Source organism: Hippopotamus amphibius, chromosome 12 (genome assembly GCF_030028045.1).
Source record: "Hippopotamus amphibius kiboko isolate mHipAmp2 chromosome 12, mHipAmp2.hap2, whole genome shotgun sequence".
NCBI classification, from domain to species: Eukaryota; Metazoa; Chordata; class Mammalia; order Artiodactyla; family Hippopotamidae; genus Hippopotamus; species Hippopotamus amphibius.
Window position 1 is genome coordinate 101,557,516 of NC_080197.1, and position 27,877 is coordinate 101,585,392.

Consider the following 27,877-nt stretch of genomic DNA (forward strand, 5'->3'; position numbering starts at 1 on the left):
AGTTTTTAGAATCTTGGAAAACTTGCTCAGGTAATGTCTATCTGTTTATTGCTTATTTTTGAACAGCAGTAGGTTTTTCCCAGAGAATGGAAGAAATTTATATTTCACATGTTAAGAAAGTCTGTAAAATAGAACTATGTATTTTAGTATCATAGAATCAAAAGTGAGCTGAAAGGGACCCCTCTAGAGAACAGTTAATCCTGCCCTGGCTTTTTACAAATAAGGAAACTAAGAGCCAGCATGAATGTCACTTGCTCACAGGGTTACAACAGTTTCTTAACATGTATTATATATACTTACATTTTCCATAGAGTTATATTCTGTACGTGACATAAAGCAAGTTATAGGATATTGGAGTTATTTTAATCACTTGGTCATTTGACGTTTCCAACAGTCACCATTCCTTTCTATCCAAGCTGGTAGCACATTTTATAGTATAATCCTTTGAAGAATATTTTTAAAATTTTTTGGTTTCAGTTAGCGCAAATAGTAACACTGTCAGTTCTTTGCAAGGCTCTAAATATACTGAATTATAGAAAGTGTGAGTTTTTCAGAACTTTGGGGACCACACCATTGATCCCTTCTCTACCTCCTACTCCCAAATATTTTTCAAACTGAAAGAATTTGCTAGCGTCTGACTTAAGCCTGTAAGAGATTCTAAGAGAAAGTACAGAGGCCACACTGTTGGTTTGGTCCTTTCCTTCCTTTAGTGACCTTTTGATTTGGTTTTTGCCCTGAGAGACTATCTTCACTTGAAGATGTTTTACACGCTAAAGATAGAGGAGGGGGGATGTGTCTGGCAAGTCCTAGGATGCTTGCATTGTCCCTTGTCCCTTTCCATCCCTGCTTGCAAACGGATCAAATCTATCATGACTTCATTGCCTCTCCTAGTACTTCTTAAACAGAGCTAATAACAACCAACTCGTGCCACCAACATTTTTCCCCCATCTCTTGTCCCACAACCCTGACTGCATGGTGTGTATTTTCTGCCTCTTTCAAGATATCACAGGCACAACGTTTAACCAAATATTTTGCATTTTTCTAATGTCGTCTAGCAGGGTCCTCACCACCAGCTGCCCATCCCTAAAGCCAATGCCACATATTTTAGGATTTTGTTTTAAACACCCAACGTCCAATTTTGTTGTTTTATCAGACAAGTCTGGTATCTTAGGGCTGACAACAGCGGGTATCTATTTCTTGTTTACAATATTTGAAGGCTGTGGACCAGCTATCGCTCTGGTTGACTCTGGTGGGCGTGGCTGACCTTCAAACTTACTTTTATTTTTAGGGATCCAGACTAAAGGGACAAGTTCTCAGACTGGAAGGTAAAGACTACAGGTATAAAGTCAAGACATGCACACACATTTTAAGCTCACTCTTGGACCTGGACTATACATCATTGGGTTATATTCCATTGATGAAACAAGTTCTAAATGAGGGGGTATGGCGTATACTTTACCTGCAGAGAAGCATGTCAAGGATGGTTAGGGGCAAATAATTATGATAAAAAAATAAAATTACCAATGTAATTCACTTACAAGTGGGTAGTAGAGGAAGCAACTGATAACTTGACTAGTTTCCTAAGAGTTTCACAGCCCTTTCCTCTGAAATTTAAATCCTGACTACTAATATCATTTTCTTGAATCCACTGAATGGTTAATTTTCTGTGGGCTCTAGCTTTTGTTTCCTCTTCCTGTTTTGGCAAAATTACAAAATTAGCAACTAATCGAGTGTCTCCTGAAGTCTTTGGGGAAGCACACAGCTGGAATGGATGGAAGGCAGAAAACTCAAGCAGGGGACCACAAACAAAGCAAGAATTAGAACAGGTGCAACACAGGAGGGTGGAGAGGGGGTGGGGATGTGACCACTTCAAGCCTTTCATGACTGAAAATTAACATGAAGACAGTAGGAAGTGTAGAGTTCCTAACTCTGCAAATGCCTAGTTCAAAACAAATGCTGCAGGTAGACTTAAAAGATAGTTGACATGGTTGAATTTCACTTTTATTGGCTGCAAAATGGAGGCAATAGCTACATTAAAAAATCATACACCATGATCAAGTGGGGTTTATCCCTGGGATGCAAGGATTCTTCAATATACGCAAATCAATCAACGTGATACATCATATCAACAAATTGAAGGATAAAAACCACATGATCATCTCAATAGATGCAGAAAAAGCTTTTGACAAAGTTCAACATCCATTTATGATAAAAGCTCTCCAGAAAATGGGCATAGAAAGAAATTACCTCAACATAATAAAAGCCATATATGAAAAGCCAAAAGCCAACATTGTTCTCAATGGAGAAAAACTGGAAGCATTCCCTCTAAGAACAGGAACAAGACAAGGGTGTCCACTCTCACCATTATTATTCAACATAGTTTTGGAAGTTTTAGCCACAGCAATCAGAGAAGAAAAAGAAATAAAAGGAATCTAAATTGGAAAAGAAGAAGTAAAATTGTCACTCTTTGCAGATGACATGATATTATATATAGAAAACCCTAAAGACTCTACCAGAAAACTGCTAGCACTAATTGATGCATTTAGTAAAGTAGCAGGATACAAAATTAATGCACAGAAATCTCTTGCATTCCTATACACTCACAATGGAAGAGCAGAAAGAGAAATTAAGGAAACTCTCCCATTCACCATTGCAACCAAAAGAATAAAATACCTAGGAATAAACCTGCCTAAGGAGGCAAAAGATCTGTATGCAGAAAACTTTAAGACGTTGCTGAAAGAAATCAAAGATGACACAAACAGATGGAGGGACATACCATGTTCCTGGATTGGAAGAATCAACATCGTGAAAATGACTGTACTACCCAAAGCAATTTACAGATTCAATGCAATCCCGATCAAATTACCAATGGCATTTTTCACATTACTAGAGCAAGAAATCTTACGATTTGTATGGAAATGCAAACGACCCCGAATAGCCAAAGCAATCTTGAGAAGGAAAAATGGAATTGGTGGAATCAGGCTTCCTGACTTCAAACTATACTACAAGGCCATAGTGATCAAGACAGTATGGTACTGGCACAAAAATAGAAAGGAAGATCAATGGAATAGAATAGAGAACTCAGAAGTAAGCCCAAACACATATGGGCACCTTATCTTTGACAAAGGAGGCACGAATATACAATGGAAAAAAGACAGCCTCTTCAATAAGTGGTGCTGGGAAAATTGGACAGCAACATGGAAAAGAATGAAATTAGAACACTTCCTAACACCATATACAAAAATAAACTCCAAATGGATTAAAGACCTGCATGTAAGGCCAGACACTATCAAACTCCTAGAGGAAAACATAGGCAGAACACTCTGACATCCATCAAAGCAAGATCCTTTTTGACCCACCTCCTAGAATCATGGAAATAAAATCAAGAATAAACGAATGGGACCTCATGAAACTTAAAAGCTTTTGCACAGCGAAAGAAACTATAAACAAGACTAAAAGGCATCCCTCAGAATGGGAAAAAATAATTGCCTATGAAACAACGGACAAAGGATTAACCTCCAAAATATACAAGCAGCTCATGAAGCTTCATACCAAAAAAGCAAATAACCCAATCCACAAATGGGCAGAAGACCTACATAGACATTTCTCCAAAGAAGACATACAGATGGCCAACAAACACATGAAAAGATGCTCAACATCACTAATCATCAGAGAAATGCAAGTCAAAGCCACAATGAGGGATCGCCTCACACCGCTCAGAATGGCCATCATCACAAAATCTGGAAACAACAAATGTTGGAGAGGGTGTGGAGAAAAGGGAACTCTCCAGCACTGTTGGTGGGAATGTAAGTTGGTACAGCCACTATGGAAAACAATTTGGAGGTTCCTTAAAAAACTACAGATAGAACTACCATATGATCCAGTAATCCCATTACTGGGCATATACCCAAAGAAAACCATAATCCCAAAAGAAACTTGTACCATAATGTTTATTGCAGCACTATTTACAATAGCCAGGACATGGAAGCAACCTAAATGCCCATCAACAAATGAATGGATAAAGAAGATGTGGCATATATATACAATGGAATATTACTCAGCTATAAAAAGGGATGAGATGGAGCTATATGTAATGAGGTGGATAGAACTACAGTCTGTCATACAGAGTGAAGTAAGTCAGAAAGAGGACAAATATTGTATGCTAACTCACATATACGGAATCTAAAAATGGTACTGATGAACTCAGTGACAAGAACAAGGACGCAGATACAGAGAATGGACTGGAGAACTCGAGGTTTGGGAGGGGGCGGGGGGTGAAGGGGAAGCTGAGACGAAGTGAGAGAGTAGCACAGACATATATATACTACCAACTTTAAATTAGATAGTCAGTGGGAAGTTGTTGTATAACAAAGGGAGTCCAACTTGAGGATGGAAGATGCCTTAGAGGACTGGGGCAGGGAGGGTGGGGGGGACTGGAGCGGGGGGGAGTCAAGGAAGGGAGGGAATACGGGGATATGTGTATAAAAACAGATGATTGAACTTGGTGTACCCCCAAAAAAATAATAGAAAAAAAAAATGGAGGCAATAGCCACTAAACAGAATTACCAGAAAATTTATCTTAAAGTATCAGCTGTCTTACTCAGTGATGCTTACTTGCCACAAACCAGGTAACAGTAAATGTTATTTATGTAGGTAATTGGTAATCAGCTAATGTAATTTATATCTAAATTTAAGTAAGGGGACCATCTCTGGATATCTTCTTTGCAACTTAAACAAGGGCCTCATAATCTCATTTAGGCATAACTAAAACCAAAACGACATAAAACAAACAAAAAAAGAGCTTAAAAATTGGAGGTAAGATCTTTAAATAAAATACAGCTTCCAGTTTCACTATATAACCTTACATTTTTAAAATGGTTGTAGACTAGTTAAAATCGAAATATTTTCAAAGTAGATAAAAAACCCAAACTAGGGCAAATAATTAAATGTATAATATTAACTTAAAGTATTTTATATGTCAAGATGATATAATACTATTATCCCAAATTTGAATAATTAAAGAAATACAATTTTTTCTACAATCCTCACCCTCCCCCTGTAGCCTGTATATTTTCTTTTTATGTGTCATTTTTGTCCCATATTTTGAATTTTGCATACATATGAGTTTTTCATTAAACATCATATAATAAATATTTCCCTTGTTACCATTATAATTTTCATGACTATCACTTAATGTATGTATAATAGTTTATCAAGTGGATGACCGTAATATATTTGCCCACTTCCCACATGTGGGTCTTTAGGTGTCTTTAGTTCCCCCACACCATAAACAGGATTACGCAAGGGACGTAGGGGGCAGCCGTTATGGAATCATGAGGCCACAGCTGACAGAGTGACATGTCATAGATAGAACTGAATATGCTCAGGATTCTGAAAAGAGCCGTGGTTCCCAGGTAGCTGCAGCCTTTCCGTAGGCAGGGCAGTCAGTAGCCCTGGAAGCACATTGTAGTGGGATAGGAACCCACGTTATTCGATGCCTCTGACAGGTTGATTCACCTTGTTGTGGTACTATTTCTTAATCCTGATCCCAACAGTATTGTATCTCATAGAAGCTTCTAGGGGATTCTAGTGTATTTCAGTCATACTATTGGTATCAGGTGATCTTACGGATTTTTTTTTTCTTATTCAGTTTTTTTAAATTACCTTTTTAATAGACAAGTGGGAAAGGTATTCTCTGGCCCTGTAATCTTCTTAGAAACACCCATGATTCTTTTTTTAATTTCCCTTCCCTAGTGCCAGTTAATGACCTTCTTTTCAAATTGAGAGAAGAAAGAAAATGCCAGAAAATCTTTGAAGGCTACATGCAAAATGTGATACTCAGAATCTTAGGAATAATTCCATTTTTCTCCAGGTTCACCAGAGAATGTCACTAAATACAAGAGGTGAGAAAGAAAATATAAATGACTTTCCATTTTAAGAGGCACCTCAGGGATCACCTCAGGGAAGGAGTCAGGGAATAGTACTAGGTAGATATCAGGATCTCTGTGACTCCTGGTTACTAGGATTCTGAGTAAGATTTTGTTTCTAGAAAGTTTTCTGTGGCTTCAAGAACTGTAGGGAGGCAGACGGAACAAAATAAAACCACACTTATCTATTGTCATCCCCCATAATTGTGGGGCCATACATATTTTTTTATGGCTCTGGGAGAGAAGGAAAGACTACAAATATACTAATAGGTTAAAAAAATTCAGATAAGTTTTTCTCTAAACATGAAAACATATTGAAAAGTTTGGGCTGACTACTCTTATTCATACAGAATAGGTTACATACTGTTAATGCTATTGGATGATGATTCTACTAGTAATTACTGTAGACCCTTGTTGAATGATTAATTAGTCAAGGTGGAAAGATAGTCACTGTTAAAATTCTCATTTTACAATAGAAGAATCTAAGAAGTTAAATGGTACATCTAGAATGTGGTAGAATAAGGGTTTGAATTCAGGGAGTTTTGACTTCAGAAACAAGAGTATTTAATTTTTTTCCTCTGTACTGCATAGCTGTATGCTAATTCAAAAGTGATTAAAAATACTTATTTCCACGACATTAATTTTAATCTTTCACTTTTGTACATTTGAGAATATTTATTGAACACCTACTAAATTCTGAGAATAAAGTCAAAAAATATATAGATTCTGTCCTCAAGAAGAGGGAGAGCGACAGGTAAATTGAACATATGTAGTGTTATGTGAAATGCACGTTACGGTAAACGTAGGCACAGGGATTTAGGATTGGAGCCAGAATGGGGAGTTGGTGTCTTTACGTACCTTATATTCTAGACGAGCATTAGCCAGGTGGAGGAAGACAGTGGTGGAGGAAATAGCAGATGGGACATGGAATTGTGAAACATCATGATGGCTTAAGAACTACAGATGCTTTATTATCTTCATTGTAGCCAACACTTGCAGCTGTGTTAGAGGACTTTTCAAACATTAGTGGGCAGCAGCATTACCTGCAGGACTTACGGAGCTCCAGTTGGTCGGGTCTCACGTGCAGAGCTTCACGCAGTAAGTCGGAGGCGGTACCCCAGCATCTACATTTCTTACAAGGTACCACGTTATGATTATGTCCCTCAAGCGGGGGCCAAACCAGGAGAACTACTAGGTAAGAGCTACAAGCAGGGGCTCGTTTCTTTTTACCTTAGTCGGTTAAAATCTAGCCAGCAGGGAAGAAGGCATTAGGAAAAAAAAGGATGTGAAAATCCTGTATAAAACACAAAGAGAATTTCTTGTTACAACTCACAACCAAGTTAACAGGTGAGGGATATATTTATATTTGCATAATCAGGTTTTGTGTTAGTGTTTTTGTAAAGTTTATAAAAGAAAAATAAGATATACTCATTATGTATCAATATTTAAACATTTCAAAAATATATAACTATTTTCCCAAATCACCTGCTCTTAATAGATTTTCAAGTATTGTTCTAGATAATTTGTATGCAAATACAAATATATGAACCTAAGTATTTATGTATATACACTTTAAAAGAAATGGAATGATTTTTTTTTGTAGCTTACTGTTATTGCATTTGTTATACTTTTAACAATATTCTGTATCAATGCATATAGATTTACCTCTTTCTTTTTACAGTTTTGTAGTACTTTGTTATGGATGTGCAGCAATTTACCTCTTTTCATAGTGACTTTCAGTTTTCCATAGTTATAAATGATGCTGCCTTTGACATCCTGTACATGTTTCTTTGCAAAGTTGTGTGAAAGTGCTTATAAGAGAGACATCTTTGGAATTGCTGGGTTCATGACTTTGATAAACCAGTTCATCACTACTGCTGTGTTCCTCTCCTAGGGCAGCTGTAACAAATTACTACAAACTTAGTGGCTTAAAACAATAGATATTTATTCTCATAATTCACAAGGTGTCAGCAGGACTGCCCTCCTTAAAGAGGCCCTAAGGGGGAATTTACTTTTCAAGCTGCTGGTGGCAGTCAGCATTCCTTGGCTTGTGGCTGCATCACTTTCCACTCTGCCTCACTTTCTCATCACTGCCTACTTTCCCTGCCTTCCCTTCTGTGTGTCTGTGTCTGAACTCCCTTCGCCTCTCTCGTAAGAATACATTGCATTTAGGGACCACCTGGATAATCCAGGAGAAACTCCTCTCTCAGGATCCTTGCTTTAATCACATCTTTTGCCCTCTGGGCTGCTGTAACAAAATACCATAGACTGGGTGGCTTTCTGGAGGCTTGAAGGTCCATGATTAAGGCACTAGCAAATTTGGTGTCTGGGGAGAACCAGCTTCCTGGTTCATAGGTGGCCGTCTTCTCAGGTCCTCACGTGCAGAAGGCACAAGGCAGCTCTCTTGGGCCCCTTGCATAAGGGCAGTAGTCCCATTCATGAGGGCTTCACCCTCATGACCTAATCTCCTTCCAAAGGCCTCACTCACCTCCAGATATTATCCCATTGGGGATTATGTATCAAGTTATGAATGGAGGGGGGCACAAACATTTTCAGTCTATAGCATTCCATATCTGGCCTTCTAAAGTCCATGTCCTCACAAAATACATTCATTCCATCCCAAGAGTCCCAAAGGTCTTACCTCATTCCAGAGTCAACTCAGATTCTGAAGTCCAGAGTCTCATTTCCATCCTCTACATCATTTATGGGTGAAACTTACGGTATGATCCATTCTGAGGCACATCCTTCTCCACCTGTGAACCTGTGAAATCTTCCAAAATATCATGGTGAGATAGGCATAGGATAGACATTCCTACTCCAAAAGGGAGAAAGGGGAATGCACAAAGGAGTAACAGGTCCCAAGGTCAAATCCCAACATTACACCTTAAGGATCAAGAATGACCTTTGACTGGATGGTCTGCCTTCTGGACCCCCTGGGGCTGTGGTCTCACGCACGCAGCTCTCATGGGTCGAAGTCCCCTGGCTGTGACTCTCCTCGGTTTGGAATTGCATTCCAGTGGTTCTTAGGAGCAGCTCCGTCCCCAGGGTACGACTGGGCATAACCCTAGTTGGGGCTTTCTGTAGTAACCCCACCCCCGCAGGAGTTCTGTGCCCGGGCTTTGCCCCTGCAAAACGGGGTCTTGTGCCCACAGCTCTCCCCAGGTGAGAGCTCTGCAGGCATCTTTTGGAATCGAGGTGGATGCAGCCACGCCCCATGGCTCTGGCACTCGGTACCCTGGCAGAGATGGTGGGGGGAGTGTGGATGCTCCCAGAGTTTGCTGCCTGTGTCTTCCACAGGTGTGGCCACCATGGCACCAGGCCGGAGCCCACTGGAGGTGCAGGCACCTGCGGCCGCCAAGGAGCACGGTGCTGAAGTGTAGAGAGCAGAGCCCGTGATGTGAGGCAGCACCTGGCAGCATACCCCCAGGTCCCGTAGGTTCAGGCAGCCCCTCCTTTGAATTCACTCTGCCCTTGGGGCCCTTGTACTCTGGGCCTGTGATGGGAGGGGCAGCCCTGATGGTTTCTGAATTCTCTTCGGGGTTATTCTCCCATTGGGTTCTATAACAGCTCCCTGCTTCTGCTGAGACGACTGACTAATCTTATCAGATGGTGTTTTGTGCAAACACTCAGTCTCTTCCAACCATATATGCTCATTCTTTTCAATACGGATAGACTGAGAGATCTTCAAATCTTTAAGCTCTGATTAACAGTTTTGTCCTTGTGTCATTTCTCCCTTCTCTCATTTTACTGTAAGGCGTCGGGAGGAACCAAGGACACTCCTTCAACACGTTGCTTAGAAATGGCTTCTGCTGAATATCCAATGTCATTACTCACAGTTTCACACTAGAACCCGAAGAGGAACACGGTTCAGCCAAGTTCTTTGCCTCTTTATAATGAAGATCGCCTCTCCCCCATTGTCCTGTAACATATTCCTCATTTCCATCTGAGACCTCATCAGAATGGCCTTTACCCTCTGTGTTTCTGCCAGCGTTCTGTTCAAGATTACCTAGGAAAGTTGAGGTTTTCTCTGTAGCTCTCCTCTTTTCTTTCTCGGCTCTCACCAGAATCACCCTTAACGGTCGGTCCACTTATGGCCGCAGGCTTTTTCTAGCATGCACCTCAACGCTTGTCTAGGTTCTACCCAGTACCCAGTTCCAAAGCCACTTCCACATTCTTGGGTACTTCTTATTAACAGCATCCCGTTCACAGTATCAGCTTTTATCTTGGTCTGTTAGGGCCGCTGTAACAGAATACTGTAGACTAGGTGACTTGTAAATAACAGAAGTGTAGTTCTCACAGTTATGGAGGCTGGAAAGTCCAAGATCAGGGTGGCAGCAGATTCAGTGTCTGGTTGGGTCCTCTTTCTTATTCTTAGACAGCCATCTTTCAATGTATCTTCGTTGGTGGGAGGGGCAAGAGAGCTTTCTGGGGTCTCATTTATAAGGGCACTAATCCCATTCATGAGGGCTTCATTCTGAGGACCTCCCAAAGCCCCCACCTCCAAATAACATTAGGTATCAACATATGACTTTGGGGAGGAATATGAGCATTCAGTCTATAGTGGGGTCCCCAACCCCTGGCCCAGGGACCAGTACGGGTGCACAGCCTGTTAGGAACTGGGCCACACAGCAGGAGGTGAGTGGTGGGTGAGTGAACATAGCTTCGTATGCCTCTCCCCATTGCTTGCATTACCGCCTGAACCATGCCACCCTCCAAACCCCCATCCGTGGAAATATTGTCTTCCACAAAACCGGTCCCGGGTGCCAAAAAAGGTTAGGGACCGCTGGTCTATAGGATCACATAAGGTATATTACGGGTCCTGGAAATTAGGACATGGATATATCTTCCTCAGGGCCACTGTTCAGCTCACTGCAACTGCTTTTACACAATTCTAAAAGTATAGTATTATAAATCAGAGGCATTGTCTTAAATGTGACATTCATTTCCAGTTCTTCATAAATAATTATGTGCTAGTTCATATTATTTTTTCTGATTCTCCCATTACAAAAACATCTTTAGTTAGTTTGACCCTTGTTATCAATTAGCATTCTCAGAGTCCTTTTAACTACAGCACTAGTTTACATCTAAAAATAAGTTTTGTGTTACTGACATTTTGTGGGCCATGCACTATGGATATCTCTGCTGTCTAGTTGTCAAAGTAAATCCGTCAGTAGGATGTAAAAGGTGGTCCAGTTTGAAGAATAAAATAACCTCCTAGGATTAGATTCCAATTTTAATTCAATTACACATTGGAAAAGAAAAGATTTGATTCAGTTTAATTCCCATTATAAAGTTGGATGAGTTGTCACCTGAACTTAAACATTGTACGTTAATTTGATGTTCCTATATCCTTTGTATAAGAAAGAGGGAATGAAGAGGAAAAAGACCAGTCCATTCTTCTCTAAGGAACATAGTAATTCCTATAGGTGAAAGCACAGTTCACCTTATGGATAGGATGTGAAGAACAACGCATGCTTTATCTATAGGCTACCTAGAAGATTTTATAGTGAAGGCAGTAGTCTCCGAGCATCTGGTGATTTAATTTGGGACTTAATTTGCTAAGTACATTATTTCTGGACTTTTTTGTCGAAACATAAACTCCTGGATGCAGAGGCTGCTGATAAGGATTCATGAAATTGATACAGCCTGGTTTAGATTTAGCAAGCTGAAGAATTAATATTCACGAAGTATATAAAGGAACATTCTGTACAACTGAATGAGAAAAGGGCCTTGAGTATAACACTGGCATCTAGGTACTGACCGTCACTTCAAAAGTTTCATTACTCCTTTGTCGTACACCCTCTTCTCCATAGATTAAGCAACCCATATTGATTTCTAGAAGGGAAGGCACAATTCTTGGGCTTTAGCACATCCTACCACATAAAGATTTTGAAAAACACTTGAAGTAGCCACGTGTTTTCAGTAGTCACCGTCACCTTTTTGTTAATGACAGTGATATGTGATCGTCTCTATACTAAAGAACGGTATAGAAAGGACATGTAAATAAGCTGGAATAATGATGAATGTTCTAAAGACTTTGAAGAATGGCTGGAGTTTAGTATTCCAAAGAACAAATACTTCACTTCTGATGGACAAGACAGACAAGAATACGTGTAAGAACTGAAATTTGGAAATTCACCAGAGAAGTAAATCTGAAGGCGTGTATTTGTAAGCAGAAAGAGCAGCCTCCAAGTTGGTGTTTTAAGGTGGGATCAGTAACAGTGGGCCTAACAGAAAGATACTAGTCATGCTATCAGTGCGATCACTTACTGGAAATTACACTTTGGAAAAATCACTTCGTACCTCTGATTCCATATGCTCTTATCTATAAATGTGATTAAAAATACCACTTGCTCTTAGTACGTGGGGTTATGATAACTAATTGAATCTTTAGAAAAAAAACTGAAAGTGCTAAAGTATTTTTTTAACCTTCCTAGTGTAAGTAACAGCCATCATGAAACATGTGGCATATACGTGAGTCGCTAAGAAACTGAGTTAGCTGATACCGCAGCCTGGTTTCTAGCTGTTGTAGTTAACGCTGCTTTTGTAGGGAGAAGAAGCTTGAAGCCCTATGCCTACCTGGATGCCCTCTCCAGAACAGTTTCTCTCCTGAATTAAAGGAAAACCTTCTTGTATGAAGGATTGTTGTTTCTTCTATTGTTTTTTTCATCAGACACACGAAGTTTGAAACACTGACTTTCATTTTTAAAACTAAAGACCAGTATATGCACTATATGAGTCGATTTGCATGAGTGTGTATAAAAATATGATAGTTTAACAGGTGTTGAGAAGTATATAATATAGATTAATATAGTTACAGCCATCGCAGAGGATTCCTGGATTATTGGCCAATTTGTTGGAAAAAGCCCTGGATGTGGGCTGGTCTTTCTGGAGGAAACTAGACCGGTCGTGTTAAAGCTCTGTGAACTCTTTGCAGAAGTGTTGGTGAGCATTTAAAACGTGGCCTTGTCGTGTTCTCTTGTTCCGTCCCCTCTGCTGCCCTCCATGAACCATAATGATAAGTAAGCATAGATGGAGGATCAGAGCCCACGCGCCAGGAATGCCTGAGGCTTTCTTCTGAGCCTTTGCCCTGGACTCCAGGCAACTCTCTCTGCCAGAGGAAACGGGCAGAAAGTGTATTTCCTCCAGATGTAAGAAGGGTTTTCTGCATTTGGATGGGCTGGTCACTTGTGGTAGGGTGGAGCTGCCACCCTTGAATTCCTCGGTGGAAAAACTCACACAGGCTCCCACGCCTCCTCGTAGGTGCAGAGCAGGTGTGAGCCTCTCCTCTGTGCTGTTATCCCAGATAGGAGGCCCACGGAGTTTTGAACGCTCCGTTCCTGGCATAAGTTAAAGCTTTAATTCCAGCCTTATCCATTTCTCAGATTTTATCCATGACTTTCTAATTCCACCACCAATCTTCGTTCTAATCCCCACCTTCAGTTTCTCCCTGACTTGGCAACTAGATCACAGACATCCTCATCCTCTCATACAAACCTCATTTGGCCTGGTGGTGGCATCACCTTCATTCAACACTTTAGGATAGGTGGTCTTGGGTGAAGGCAGGCAACTGCTTATTTAATTGACAGAGTTAACTTTTTCTTAGCTTTGATCTAGGCAAAGGAACGCTCGATCCAAACAAAATAAACCCTAAGTACTAGCTTCTATATACTCAGCCCCAGATTTAAGTTGAGATGAAGGCAATTTGATATATTAGGGAGATTTATTAGCGTATCCATCCATCACCCAGGTCTGATTAGGACATTTGATTTCTAAATCATAACATTTCTAAAATACCGTTTGCTTCATTTTCATGACTCAGTGTGTCTCATTGCAAGATGTATATTATTGATAGTATTTTTAAATTTTATACTTATTTTCATTGTCAATAGGAATTTTATTTAATTGATTTTTAGAGCAGATTATTTAAATGAGTATAGGGAATTATTTGAGTGACAACTAATGAATGCCAGTAAATTTCCTTCTCATAGTAGTAGATATGTAATTTACCATTATTTATTAAAAAAAAAACCCTAATCTTCATTTTATACTTTTAATTTTTTTCTCCTGCACGCATTTCATACCTAAGTGATAATTCCATCAATGGATTGACAAATGTATATGCACATATATACTTATGTATATATATTCAATTTTGTTAATTATTAAAACGCAGTCACAAGTTACTGGATGAAATAAAGGTAATGACTCTAATGAGGCTTGTGGAACTCAATTACACATGTGACTCTTGTTTTTCTATTTCTTTAGATAATCCAGGAGGGTCTGCCCTACCTCTTCCTTTGTATTGCCTTCGAATATCACACTTCAAGCAATAGTGACAGGGCTTAACAATATCACGCGTACCCCAAAGACATCTGTCCAAGCGGGCGTCTGTCGACAGGTAAATTATACTTCTCTCTCTGCTTTTCATGGTTATGCTCACGAATAAGAGGAACAAGAGAATCGTGCACAGGAAGATAACGTGAGGCCATTGAGTGTGTATGAACTGGGTCTGGACTATTGGTCAACTCAAGAGTTGTTAGTAATGAACAACTGATAATCTTGGAAGTGGAATTTTTCAAGGGTTAATTGATTTTGGTCCACTTTGCAGTGATTCAGCTAAGAGATCATAAGATGTCCATTTAAACGGAGGAAATAAAACAGGTTAGAGGTAAGGGAGTGAAGAGGTATATGAGTGGTGACTTGCAACCAAGAGGATGCAGTTATAATTAAAATCAAGTAAATTTGCCGGAGAAAGAGTATATAAAAGATCGTATACTGAGATAAACTGGTGAACTATGAAAAAATGACGATACAAAAAACAAAGTATTGAGGAAAAAATAACTCTATCATGTAATGCTTTTTTAAAAGACCCCTTCACTTTTCTATGAGCATAGATGTCTGTATATAAAATGAAAATTGAATTATCAACCTAGCTCATTAGTAAATGTCAATAATAATAGTAATAACATGATTTAAATGTTAGTGAATTTCAGTATTTATATTGATATAATAATTTTAAAATAATGGATTTAAGATTATTTAGAATTATTGTTTATGATATGTGAAATGGCTGAAAAATCATCCAGTTGTATTTCTAAGTGTTTACTCTAGAATATAGATGTGATAAAACCTACAATAGTTTAAAATCATGAATTAATAATGAAAGATGTTTTAGATTCCTTTATGCAAGCAGGAAAATTGCAATGAGGACTTTAAACCTCATGATAGTTTTTACACTTTAATAATACAACAAAAAGTAGGTTACCACATACAAGTGCTGTCTGGTATTTCTTTAGTATTCTTCTAGATTTATTTGATTTCCAAGCAATAAGAAATTTGACTATTTAAAAAATATAACAAAATTCAATAATATATAAATTCAGGTTATTTAGACAACTTTCAACCACCGAGTGCTATTTTCAGCTGGTTTAACCAATACTTACAATCTGTCTCTTTCCTTTTCCTTAAGTATCATACTTTTTTTTTTTTTTTTTTTTTTTTTATTTTTTTGGGGGGTACACCAGGTTCAATCAACTGTTTTTATACACATATCCCCATATTCCCTCCCTTCCTTGACGCCCCCACCTCGATTCCCCCCCACCCTCCCTGCCCCAGTCCTCTAAGGCATCTTCCATCCTCGAGTTGGACTCCCTTTGTTATACAACAACTTCCCACTGACTATTTTACAGTTGGTAGTATATATATGTCTGTACTACTCTCCCGCTTCTTCTCAGTTTCCCCTTCACCCCCCGCCCCCTCCCATACCTCGAGTTCTCCAGTCCATTCCCTGTATCTGCTTCCCTGTTCTTGTCACTGAGTTCATCAGTACCATTTTTAGATTCCGTATATGTGAGTTAGCATGCAATATTTGTCTTTCTCTTTCTGACTTACTTCACTCTGTATGACAGATTGTAGTTCTATCCACCTCATTACATATAGCTCCATCTCATCCCTTTTTATAGCTGAGTAATATTCCATTGTATATATATGCCACATCTTCTGTATCCATTCATTTGTTGATGGGCATTTAGGTTGCTTCCATGTCCTGGCTATTGTAAAGAGTGCTGCAATAAACATTATGGTACAAGTTTCTTTTGGGATTATGGTTTTCTTTGGGTATATGCCCAGGAGTGGGATTACTGGATCATATGGTAGTTCTATTTGTAGTTTTTTAAGGAACCTCCAAATTGTTTTCCATAGTGGCTGTACCAACTTACAGTCCCACCAACAGTGCAGGAGAGTTCCCTTTTCTCCACACCCTCTCCAACATTTGTTGTTTCCAGACTTTGTGATGATGGCCATTCTGATTGGTGTGAGGTGATACCTCATTGTGGCTTTGACTTGCATTTCTCTGATGATGAGTGATGTTGAGCATCTTTTCATGTGTTTGTTGGCCATCTGTATGTCTTCTTTGGAGAAATGTCTATTTAGGTCTTCTGCCCATTTGTGGATTGGGTTATTTGCTTTTTTGGTATGAAGCTGCATGAGCTGCTTGTATATTTTGGAGGTTAATCCTTTGTCCATTGTTTCATAGGCAATTATTTTTTCCCATTCTGAGGGATGCCTTTTAGTCTTGTTTATGGTTTCCTTTGCTGTGCAAAAGCTTTTAAGTTTCATGAGGTCCCATTCGTTTATTCTTGATTTTATTTCCATGATTCTAGGAGGTGGGTCAAAAAGGATGTTGCTTTGATGTATGTCAAAGAGTGTTCTGCCTATGTTTTCCTCTAGGAGTTTGATAGTGTCTGGCCTTATATGTAGGTCTTTAATCCATTTGGAGTTTATTTTTGTGTATGGTGTTAGGAAGTGTTCTAATTTCATTCTTTTACATGTTGCTGTCCAATTTTCCCAGCACCACTTATTGAAGAGGCTGTCTTTTTTCCATTGTATATTCGTGCCTCCTTTGTCAAAGATAAGGTGCCCATATGTGTTTGGGCTTACTTCTGAGTTCTCTATTCTGTTCCATTGATCTTCCTTTCTATTTTTGTGCCAGTACCATACTGTCTTGATCACTATGGCCTTGTAGTATAGTTTGAAGTCAGGAAGCCTGATTCCACCAACTCCATTTTTCCTTCTCAAGATTGCTTTGGCTATTCGGGGTCTTTTGCGTTTCCATACAAATCGTAAGATTTCTTGCTCTAGTTCTGTGAAAAATGCCATTGGCAATCTGATCGGGATTGCATTAAATCTGTAAATTGCTTTGGGTAGTACAGTCATTTTCACGATGTTGATTCTTCCAATCCAGGAACATGGTATATCCCTCCATCTGTTTATGTCATCTTTGATTTCTTTCATCAATGTCTTAAAGTTTTCTGCATACAGATCTTTTGCCTCCTTAGGCAGGTTTATTCCTAGGTATTTTATTCTTTTGGTTGCAATGGTGAATGGGAGAGTTTCCTTAATTTCTCTTTCTGCTCTTCCGTTGTTAGTGTATAGGAATGCAAGAGATTTCTGTGCATTAATTTTGTATCCTGCTACTTTACTAAACGCATCAATGAGTGCTAGCAGTTTTCTGGTAGAGTCTTTAGGGTTTTCTATATATAGTATCATGTCATCTGCAAAGAGTGATAATTTTACTTCTTCTTTTCCAATTTGGATTCCTTTAATTTCTTTTTCTTCTCTGATTGCTGTGGCTAACACTTCCAAAACTATGTTGAATAACAGTGGTGAGAGTGGACACCCTTGTCTTGTTCCTGTTCTTAGAGGGAATTCTTCCAGTTTTTCTCCATTGAGAACAATGTTGGCTTTTGGTTTGTCATATATGGCTTTTATGATGTTGAGGTAATTTCCTTCTATGCCCATTTTCTGGAGAGCTTTTATCATAAATGGATGTTGAACTTTGTCAAAAGCTTTTTCTGCATCTATTGAAATGATCATATGGTTTTTATCCTTCAATTTGTTGATATGATGTATCACGTTGATTGATTTGCGTATATTGAAGAATCCTTGCATCCCAGGGATAAACCCCACTTGATCATGGTGTATGATTTTTTTAATGTGCTGTTGCAGTCTGTTAGCTAGTATTTTGTTGAGGATTTTTGCATCTATATTCATCAGTGATATTGGTCTGTAGTTTTCTTTTTTTGTGACATCTTTGCCTGGTTTTGGTATCAGGGTGATGGTAGCCTCATAGAATGAGTTTGGGAGTGCTCCGCCTTCTGCAATATTTTGGAAGAGTTTGAGAAGGATAGGTGTTAACTCTTCTCGAAATGTTTGATAGAATTCGCCTGTGAATCCATCTGGTCCTGGGCTTTTGTGTGTTGGGAGATTTTTAATCACTGCCTCAATTTCTGTACTTGTGATTGGTCTGTTCATGGTTTCTATTTCTTCCTGGTTCAGTCTTGGAAGATTGTATTTTTCTAAGAATGTATCCATTTCTTCCAGGTTATCCAATTGATTGGCATATAGTTGCTTGTAGTAGTCTCTCATGATGTTTTGTATTTCTGAGGTGTCCGTTGTGACTTCTCCTTTTTCATTTCTAATTCTGTTGATTTGCATCTTCTCCCTTTTTTTCTTGATGAGTCTGGCTAATGGTTTATCAATTTTGTTAATCTTCTCAAAGAACCAGCTTTTAGTTTTATTTATTTTTCTTATGGTTTCTTTCCTTTCTTTTTCATTTATTTCTGCTCTGATCTTTACGATTTCTTTCCTTCTGCTCACTTTGGGGTTTCTTTGTTCTTCTTTCTCTAGTTGTTTGAGGTGTAAGGTTAGGTTGTTTATTCGATCATTTTCTTGTTTCTTAAGGTAGGACTGTATTGCTATAAACTTCCCTCTTAGAACTGCTTTTGCTGCGTCCCATAGGTTTTGGGTTGTTGTGTTTTCGTTGTCATTTGTTTCTAGATACTTTTTGATTTCCTCTTTGATTTCTGTAGTGATTCCTTGGTTGTTTAATAGTGAATTGTTTAGCCTCCATGTGTTTGTATTTTTTGCAGTTTTTTTCCTGTAATTGATATCTAGTCTCATGGCGTTGTGGTCTGAGAAGATGCTTGATATGATTTCAATTTTCTTGCATTTGCTGAGGTTTGATTTGTGACCCAAGATGTGATCTATCCTGGAAAATGTTCCGTGTGCACTTGAGAAGAAAGTGTAGTCTGTCATTTTTGGATGGAATGTCCTATAAATATCAATTAAGTTGAGATGGTCTAATGTGTCATTTAAAGCTTGTGTGTCTTTATTTATTTTCTGTTTGGATGATCTGTCCATTGATGTAAGTGGGGTGTTCAAGTCTCCCACTATAATTGTGTTACTGTCGATGTCCCCTTTTATAGCTGTTAGCATTTGCCTTATGTATTGAGGTGCTCCTATATTGGGGGCATAGATATTTACCATTGTGATATGTTCTTCTTGGATGGATCCCTTGATCATTATGTAGTGCCCTTCCTTGTCTCTTTTAATAGTCTTTACTTTCAAGTCTAATTTGTCTGATATGAGTATTGCTACTCCAGCTTTCTTTTGACTTCCATTTGCATGGAATATCTTTTTCCATCCCTTCACTTTCAGTCTATATGTATCCCTTGGTCTGAAGTGGGTTTCTTGTAGGCAGCATATAGAAGGGTCTTGTTTTTGGATCCATTCAGCCAGTCTGTGTCTTTTGGTTGGAGCATTTAATCCATTGACATTTAAAGTGATTATTGACATGTGTGTTCCAATTACCATTTTCTTAATTGTTTTGGGTTTGTATTTGTAGGTGTTTTCCTTTTCTTGTGTTTCCTACTTAGAGAAGTTCCTTTAGCACTTGTTGTAAGGCTGGTTTGGTGGTGCTGAATTCTCTTAACTTTTGCTTGTCTGGAAAGCTTTTGATTTCTCCCTCAAATCTGAATGAGATTCTTGCTGGGTAAAGTATTCTTGGCTGTAGGTTTCTCTCTTTCAGGACTTTCAGTATATCCTGCCATTCCCTTCTGGCCTGCAGAGTTTCTGTAGAAAGGTGAGCTGTTATCCTGATGGGTTTTCCCTTATATGTTGTTTGTTGCTTTTCTCTTGCTGCTTTTAATATTTTTTCTTTGTGTTGAATTGTCGTTAGTTTGATTAATATGTGTCTTGGTGTATTTCTCCTTGGGTTTATTCTGTATGGGACTCTCTGTGCTTCTTGGACTTGGTGAATTATTTCCTTTCCCATGTTGGGGAAGTTTTCCACTAGAACCTCTTCAAATATTTTCACAGACCCTTTCTTGTTTTCTTCTTCTTCTGGGATGCCTATAATTCGAATGTTGGTACGTTTAAGGTTATCACTGAGGTCTCTGAGGCTGTCTTCTAGTCTTTTTATTTTTTTATCTTTTTCCTGCTCTGTGGCGTTTATTTCTTCCATTCTATCTTCCAACTCACTTATTCGTTCTTCTGCCTCAGTCATTCTGCTGGTTAGAGCATCTAGAGTATTTTTAATTTCAGTTATTTTGTTATCCATTGCTGTTTGTTTTTCTGAGTTCTTATGAACTGTTTCTTGTACTTTCTCTAATTTGTTATCGAGATTTTGTATCATTTTTACTATCATTACTCTAAATTCTTTTTCAGGCATTTTTCCTATTTCCTCCTCATTTATTTGGTCTTGTGGGTTTTTTTCCTGCTCCTTTGCCTGCATGGGGTTTCTTTGTTTCCTCATGGTTGTCCAAGCTTTTGGGGTTGCTTGTCCTGGTGATAGAGGTGTTTATAGAAGACTGTCCAAGCCTCAGACTAATGTCCAAGTATTGGAGTAGACGAATATTCAGTCTAGGAAACACATACATGTATAAGACACACAATTATTGAATCCGTTAGGACATAAGGCTCTAGAAAGACCTGACAGAACCCCAGTGTGCTATCAGATATTCAGAGAGAAACCCAGCAGAAATTGACAACTGAAACAGAACAAATCAGAGACAAAAGCAAAAGCAAACAAACAACAAATAACACCCTACACATACAAACATCAATCCAGGGAGATTTTGTAAGCTAGGATCAAATATAGAAATGAGCTGGAGTACCACCAGAGAGAATGGAGATTCTCAGAATGTAATTAGACAACTGTACTAAGAACTAAGATAAAGACAAAAATACACTTAAAATGGCTGGAAGAAAGGGGAACAGAAGAGCGTAATGTGGTTGGAAATATGCAAAGAAAAAGAAAGGAATAGAAGTGTATAAAAGAAAGGGATGAAAGGAAAGTATGAAAGATATTTTGTCCGTACTACCAAAAACTTAGCTAGATATAGAAGTATTTTAAAAGGCAAAAAAAAAAAAAAAAAAAAAAAAAAAAAAGAGTAAAAAATATCCTTATAAAATTATGTTGTAAAACTTGTAGATCCCTTAGGGCTAAGATCGTATTTAATAAATCAAAAAAAAAAAAAAAAGAGAGAAAGAAAAAAAAAAAAAATCCAGAACTGATCCCCGAATGGACCAGTTCAATAGGTATTGATACTACTATTTCTGTTTCCTTAGCGTCTCAGCTGTAAGTGTCCTTTTCCTTGCCTTGGGTTTTTTTTTTTTGCGTTATTCTGTGACCAGCAGAGGTTCCTTTATTGTTCGTCTGTAAGCCTCGGTGTGTGGGGAGGGAGAGGGTGCAATAGTGGCTCCTTCTCCTGGGAGGGAGTGAGCAGTGGCGCACTGTTGCTTCAGTCAGGCTTGGAGGTGCCTGTTGCAGAGGGCGCTGGTGGCTCAGGCGTACACAGAAAGTCTTAGAGTTGGGCCTCTCTCGGGGTTTTTTCTTTTTGATGCTGGTTTTTTTTTTTTTTTTTCCCTCTCGGCAGCCTCCCTGCTGCTGGCGTTGCAAGGAGTTTTAATCTAGCCCCGCCCGAGCGCCTGAGGGTGGTTGTTATCCCTGAGCGCCTTATGTGGCCCCGCAGGGCGTCTCTCCGCTGCCTGTTGCAGAGGCGCAGAAAGAGAGGGAGAGGCTATGCGCGCGGCTCCTCCCCCCCGCCCGGGAGCCTGCAGCCTCCAGCCGCCATCATGGCCGGGCGGCTCTCAGGGATCGGCACTCCTCTCCGCGGACCTCCTCCCTCCTGTCCTCTCGGTCCGTCACCCTACCGGCAACAATGTTTCTCCCCCGAACCAGCTCTCCGGTTCCCACGCTCCCGCTCCTGGACCCTCCGTTCAGCCGCGGATCGATGTCTGGGTCCGGGAACGCTGAGCTGCGCTGCGGACCCTCCGTATGTTTCTCACTCCCTCCCGTCTGCCACAGCTCCGCCGCTTCCCCCTCTTTGAGCCCTCGTAGATGCCTCCCTACCGGCTATGTCAGGTTCTCCGCAGCCCTTTCCGGTGTCCGAGGCCGTCTGCTGGTGTTCAGCTGGTTCTCTGTGGGAATGACTGTGTCCTTCCGTGCATTCCCAATGCATCTGTGGAGAGGGATGCACTCCATGTCTCTCTACTTCGCCGCCATCTTTTTCTCCCAGTATCATACTTTTTAAAAGATGCTATTTCCAGTGCTCATATGCTGTAAATCCACCATGTTGGATGAACTGATGACCAAAGAGAAACCAAATTAGATAGATGATGATAGTTAATTAGATAGATAGATAGACACATTTTTATTGTTTCCAAGAAAGCAAAAAGGATTACAAAAGTGGACTGTAAACATTCTGAAGACACACGAATCTTTTCAAAATCATTCTTTGACAAGTATGGTATTTTGAATCGATTTCAACAGTTGGCATCTGTAGAATATTAATCAGCTTACAGAAGTGTCCCTGCTCTGATATGTCCATTTTTGAATAGGATCTACATTGTGTGCGTTATTTATTGGTGGCGAAAGCTTTTCATCTAACCTTAATAGCACACTTTTCTTGACACTTTGGGTAGGTTTTTAACATACAAACGTATCAATGGAGAGAATTTTTCAAGCTAGTTTCTTACAGTCTTGAAAATCAGGTGTCTTTGACTATTTTGACCCATATGAATTTTTTAGATATTCAGAGAGGACATAAAAAATACCTAGGTTTTTTTTCTTTTTTTTGGCTTGTTTCCTCTTCTAGATACATAAACCAAGAGTCTTATTTCTAATTCTATTCTCTTTATATAATTTTGAGTCAGCAGTGATTAGTGAAATCCAGTCCCTGACATTGTTTTACTTGGATCTAGTTTCTAATATTTCCTGAGCTTTAGTCTTATTTAAAAGATAGAGACAACATCTTATAGGGCTTTTGTGGAAATTTAACTGAGCAAATAAATACTTAATAAGTGCTTAGCGTTAAGTACTCAATACTTGAGTCAGAGATACCTTTATTCATTTTTGTATACCTATACATTTGGTTATAGGTTAATTAGATTCTAATACATTTAAATCAGTATAATACATTTGAATCAGGTTAATTAGGTTATAATACATTTAAATCAGTAAGGTAAAGAGACAAGCAGTTTGAACTTCTAAAATTCCATGTAGTTAATGTCACTATATCTAGAGCCATGTTGTCTGTGTGTATGTAGTCAGATACAAATAACTTGTTGTTATGCTTTTATTGTATCCTCTTGCAAAAATAAAATGGATTTGCCTTCCCTATACCATTTAAAATTTTTTAAATTATAAAACATTTCTATTCACAGTCCCTACTAAAATGGTAGATGCCTTTGTCATTTCTACTCTAACTTCTGAAACAATAATTTGAAGTGGCTTTCCAAACACCACTTCTAAATGTATGGATATAAAAACAGTATGTAAATAGATATACAAAGAAAAAGGCAGGGTGGGGGCAGAGAAGATACTTTCTCTATAAAACCGTGGTGGCAATTGAAGATTTTATTTGGTAGTATTTTATTCTGGTTTACACTTTTGCATTTTCCATATTTTGTAAAAATTGGAATGTGCCACTTATCTAGCCAAAAAAACACTTTTAAACAAAGACAATTAATAAAAAATAATAATAAAAAAAGCAGTATTCACAATTATATCTATAAGATCTATACAGTCACCATATTATTTAAATTTATCAGAAATGTATGAATATAGAAAAATGACAAAAAGAGATATGAAAAATTGTTAACAATATTGTGTTAGGATAGTGTGATGATGTACAATTTCTTTCTTTCCTTGGTTTTCTAATGGTATTCTATTATAGGGATCAGCAAACTATAGGCCTTGGTCTAATTTGTAAATAAAATTTTATTGGAACAGCCACACCCATTTTTTTTTCTTTTTTTAGTATTGTCTGTGACTGCTTTTGCACTGAAACTATTAAGATGAGTAGTTTTGAGAGAGACCACACAGCCTGCAGAACCTAAAATAATTATCATCTCGCCCATTACAGGAAATGTTTGCTGACTCCTGCTTTATAATATAACTGTATCAATGTTATAAAATGAATAAAATAAAATAAAATGTAATTGTTGATCTAATTCAAAAATAGAATGGAACCTTCCACAATTATCCAAAAGGAGAAAAAAACAGAAGGCAATAGAAAAAGCCAATAGATATGCCATAAGCCTATGCAAGAATCATTCCATTCCTTGGTTCAGCATTAAACTGGAAGGAAAATCCAGAACTGTAAGTGTCAGTTAATGAGATCAAGGCAAATAAATGGTGATTAAGTACTTGAAATCCTAGTCAGAGCAATTAGGCAAGAAAAAGAAATCAAAGACCTCCAAATTTGAATGGAAGAAGTAAAATTGTCTGTTTGCAGATGATGTGACTTTATATTATAGAAAACCCTGAAGACGCCACCAAAAAAACTGTTAGAACTAATCAACAAATTCAGTAAAGTTGCAGGATACAAAATAAATACACAGAAATCAATTGTGTTTGTATCCACTAACAATGAATTATTGGAGAGAGAAATTAAGAAAATTTCATTTACAATAACATCAGAAAGAATAAAATACTTAAGAATGCCTTTAACCAAGGAGGTGAAAGATCTATACACTGAAAACTATAACATTGATGAAAAAAATTGAAGAAGACACAAATAAATGGGAGGATAGTCGATGTTCATTTATTGGAAGAATTAATATTGTTAAAATGTTCATACTACCCAAAGCAATCTACAGATTCAATGCAATCCTTATCAACATTCCAATGACATTTTTTGCAGAAATAGAACAATCAATCCTAAAATTTATATGGAACCACAAAAGACCCTGAATAGCTAAAAGCAATCTTGAGACAGAACAGCAAAGCTGGAGGTATCACACTTCCTGATTTCTAACTCTATTACCAAGCTAATAAAAACAGTGTGATATTATCATAAAAACACACACATTGATCAGTGAAACAGAATAGAGAGCCCAAAGTCAATTAAATTTTGACAAAAGTGCCAAGAATATACAATGGGGAAAAGATAGTATCTTAAATAAATAGTGCTGGGAAAACTGGATATCAACATACAAAAGTGGATCCCCACCTTACTCCATACACAAAAATGGAATCCCCTTTATACACCATACACAAAAATCAACTCAAAATGGATTGAAGACTTGAATATGACTTGAAACCATAAAATTCGTAGACAAAAACATAGGGAGTAAGCTCCTTGACATTGGCCCTGGTGATGTTTTTTTTGGATTTGACATCAAAAAGCAAAGGCAGCAAAAGCCGAGATAAACAAGTGAGACTACTAAACTAAAACTAGACGAAAAAGTTTCTGCACAGCAAATTGTCAACAAAATGAAAAGGCAGCCTATGAAATGGGAGAAAATACTTGCAAACCACATATCCAATAAGAGATTAATATCCAAAATATACAAGGAACTCATACAAGTTAATAGCAAAAAACACATATAGCCCAATTTTAAAATGAGCAAAGGACCTGAATAGATATTTTTCTCAAGGAGACATATAAAAGGCCAACAGGTGCATGAAAAGGTGCTTAATATTGCTAATCATTAGGGAAATGAAAGTCAAAACCACAACGCGCTATTACCTCATACCTGTTAGAATGGCTGTTACCAAAAAGCCAAGCAATAACAAACCCTAGCGAGAGTGTGGACAAAGCGGAAGCCTTTTATGCTGCTGGTGGGAGTGCAAACTGTTTCAGCATCTCTGGAAAAAAGTATGGAGGTTCTTCAAAAAATTAAAAATAGAACTACCACATGATTGAGCAGTTCTACTTCTGGGTATACATTACAAAGGAAAGGAAATCATTCTCTCAAAGAGATATCTGTATGTCTATGTTCGCTGCAGTGTTACTCACAATAGCCAAGATGTGGAAACAACCTGTGTCCGTTGACAGACGAATGGATAAAGAAAATGTGTACACACACACGCGCGTGCACAGACACGCACACACAATGAAATATTACTCAGCTTTAAAAAATAATGAAATCCTGCCATCTGGGACGACATGGATGAACCTAGAGAGCATTATGCTAAGTGAAATAAGCCAGACAGAGAGAAATTCTGCATGATAACAATTAGATGTGGAAGTTTTAAAAAAATCACGCTTATAGAAACCAACCATAGATAGAGGTTGCCAGGGGCTGAAGGGTATAGAAATGCAGAGAGGGTGGTAAAAGGGTACAAACTTACAGTTATAAGATGAATAAGTTCTCCGGATCTAATGTATAATATGGTAACGATAGTTGATAATATCGTGTTGTATAATTGAAATTTGCCAAGAAAATAGGACATAAAGTGCTCGCACCAAAAAAGGTAAATACGTGAGGTGATAGATGTATTGATTAACTTGATTGTGGGAATCCTTTCATCATGTATATGTATACCAAATCATGTTGCACACTTTAACTATATGACACTTTTGTCAATTATACCTCGAAAGAGCTGAAAAAACTCAAGGAAAAAAAAAAAAGGTGATTGAAGTTGAATGTCTGAAACTTCCTTGCAGATATGCCTAACTCACATGGTGTAAAATAAGCATTTTAATCTTCAGTCCTGTTATCTGTTAATTGCAGATTATATTGATTCCACTCCATCTATGAAATACTGTAAAATATTATGTTAAAAAGCCTTAAGTAAATTTGCCAAAATTAACATTCAAAAAAAGAGGGAAAGTCACAGTTGTCCACATTGTTACTTCCATTCTACTGCTCGTCATTGTAGTATTTATTCTAGGGACACGGTGCTCTACCTATTTTAAGTTTCATTTTTTCATCTTGCCTATATGAGTTTCTGAAGTCCTTGGCTAGAACTATGGGCAACTTAGAAAACCTTAAAGAATATTTTCACTCAAAATCTGGAAGGTCTGTATAGAAGATCACTGAAAGTATCTTAGATATAATTTGACATCAAACAAAAATTAAACCTCTGTGTGTTCATAGATAGCGGTTTTGTTTTTTGGCAGGTTTTCTGAATTAGTGGCAAATTTAGCTTTTATTGGCTTATTTTCTATATTGTCTTACTAACAGGCGTTTCCTTTTTCCTCTACATTCCAACTAAAAAATATTCACAAATGCTATGAAAGTAATAAAAAAAAATGCTGGGAAATATTGGCGATTACAGCGAAAAGCCAATCAAGCAGCATCAGTCTACAAAGAGACATTGATGCTAGGGAACCAAGGTTTTTTTTTATTTAATTTCAGTTGTATTAAGCTATATGTGATGATTTCTTCCACAAGAGATTGGATGCTCTATACCATAAAGCTAGCAGTTAAGTGTTCCTAGGCGTATCCAAAAAGTACATCCCTTTCTTTGAATAAAAGAACAAGGACGCAGATACAGAGAATGGATTGGAGAACTCAAGGTTTGGGAGGGGGCGGGGGGTGAAGGGGAAGCTGAGACGAAGCAAGAGAGTAGCACAGACATATATATACTACCAACTGTAAAATAGATAGTCAGTGGGAAGTTGTTGTATAACAAAGGGAGTCCAACTCGAGGATGGAAGATGCCTTAGAGGACTGGGACTGGGAGGGTGGGGGGGACTCGAGGGGGGGGAGTCAAGGAAGGGAGGGAATACGGGGATATGTGTATAAAAACAGAGGATTCATCTTGGTGTACCCCCCCAAAAAAAAAAAAAAAGACAGATCAAAAAAAAATTAAATTATGGGACGTTTCCCTCATAAATTGATTGACACAATTTTTTTTTCTTGTACATCTTGAA

The 27,877-nt window shown here is 38.2% G+C and overlaps 1 protein-coding gene across 3 annotated transcripts in view; it reads left to right on the forward strand.

Moving 5' to 3' along the window:
* Positions 1-27,877, forward strand: part of SLC16A7 (solute carrier family 16 member 7) — a 166,731-nt gene that overhangs the window by 79,013 nt on the left and 59,841 nt on the right. For all 3 annotated transcript variants that reach the window (XM_057702899.1, XM_057702901.1, XM_057702902.1), the window contains exon 3: positions 14,196-14,328. The gene's annotated coding sequence lies outside the window, so the exon portion shown is untranslated. The remainder of the gene's footprint in view (positions 1-14,195; positions 14,329-27,877) is intronic.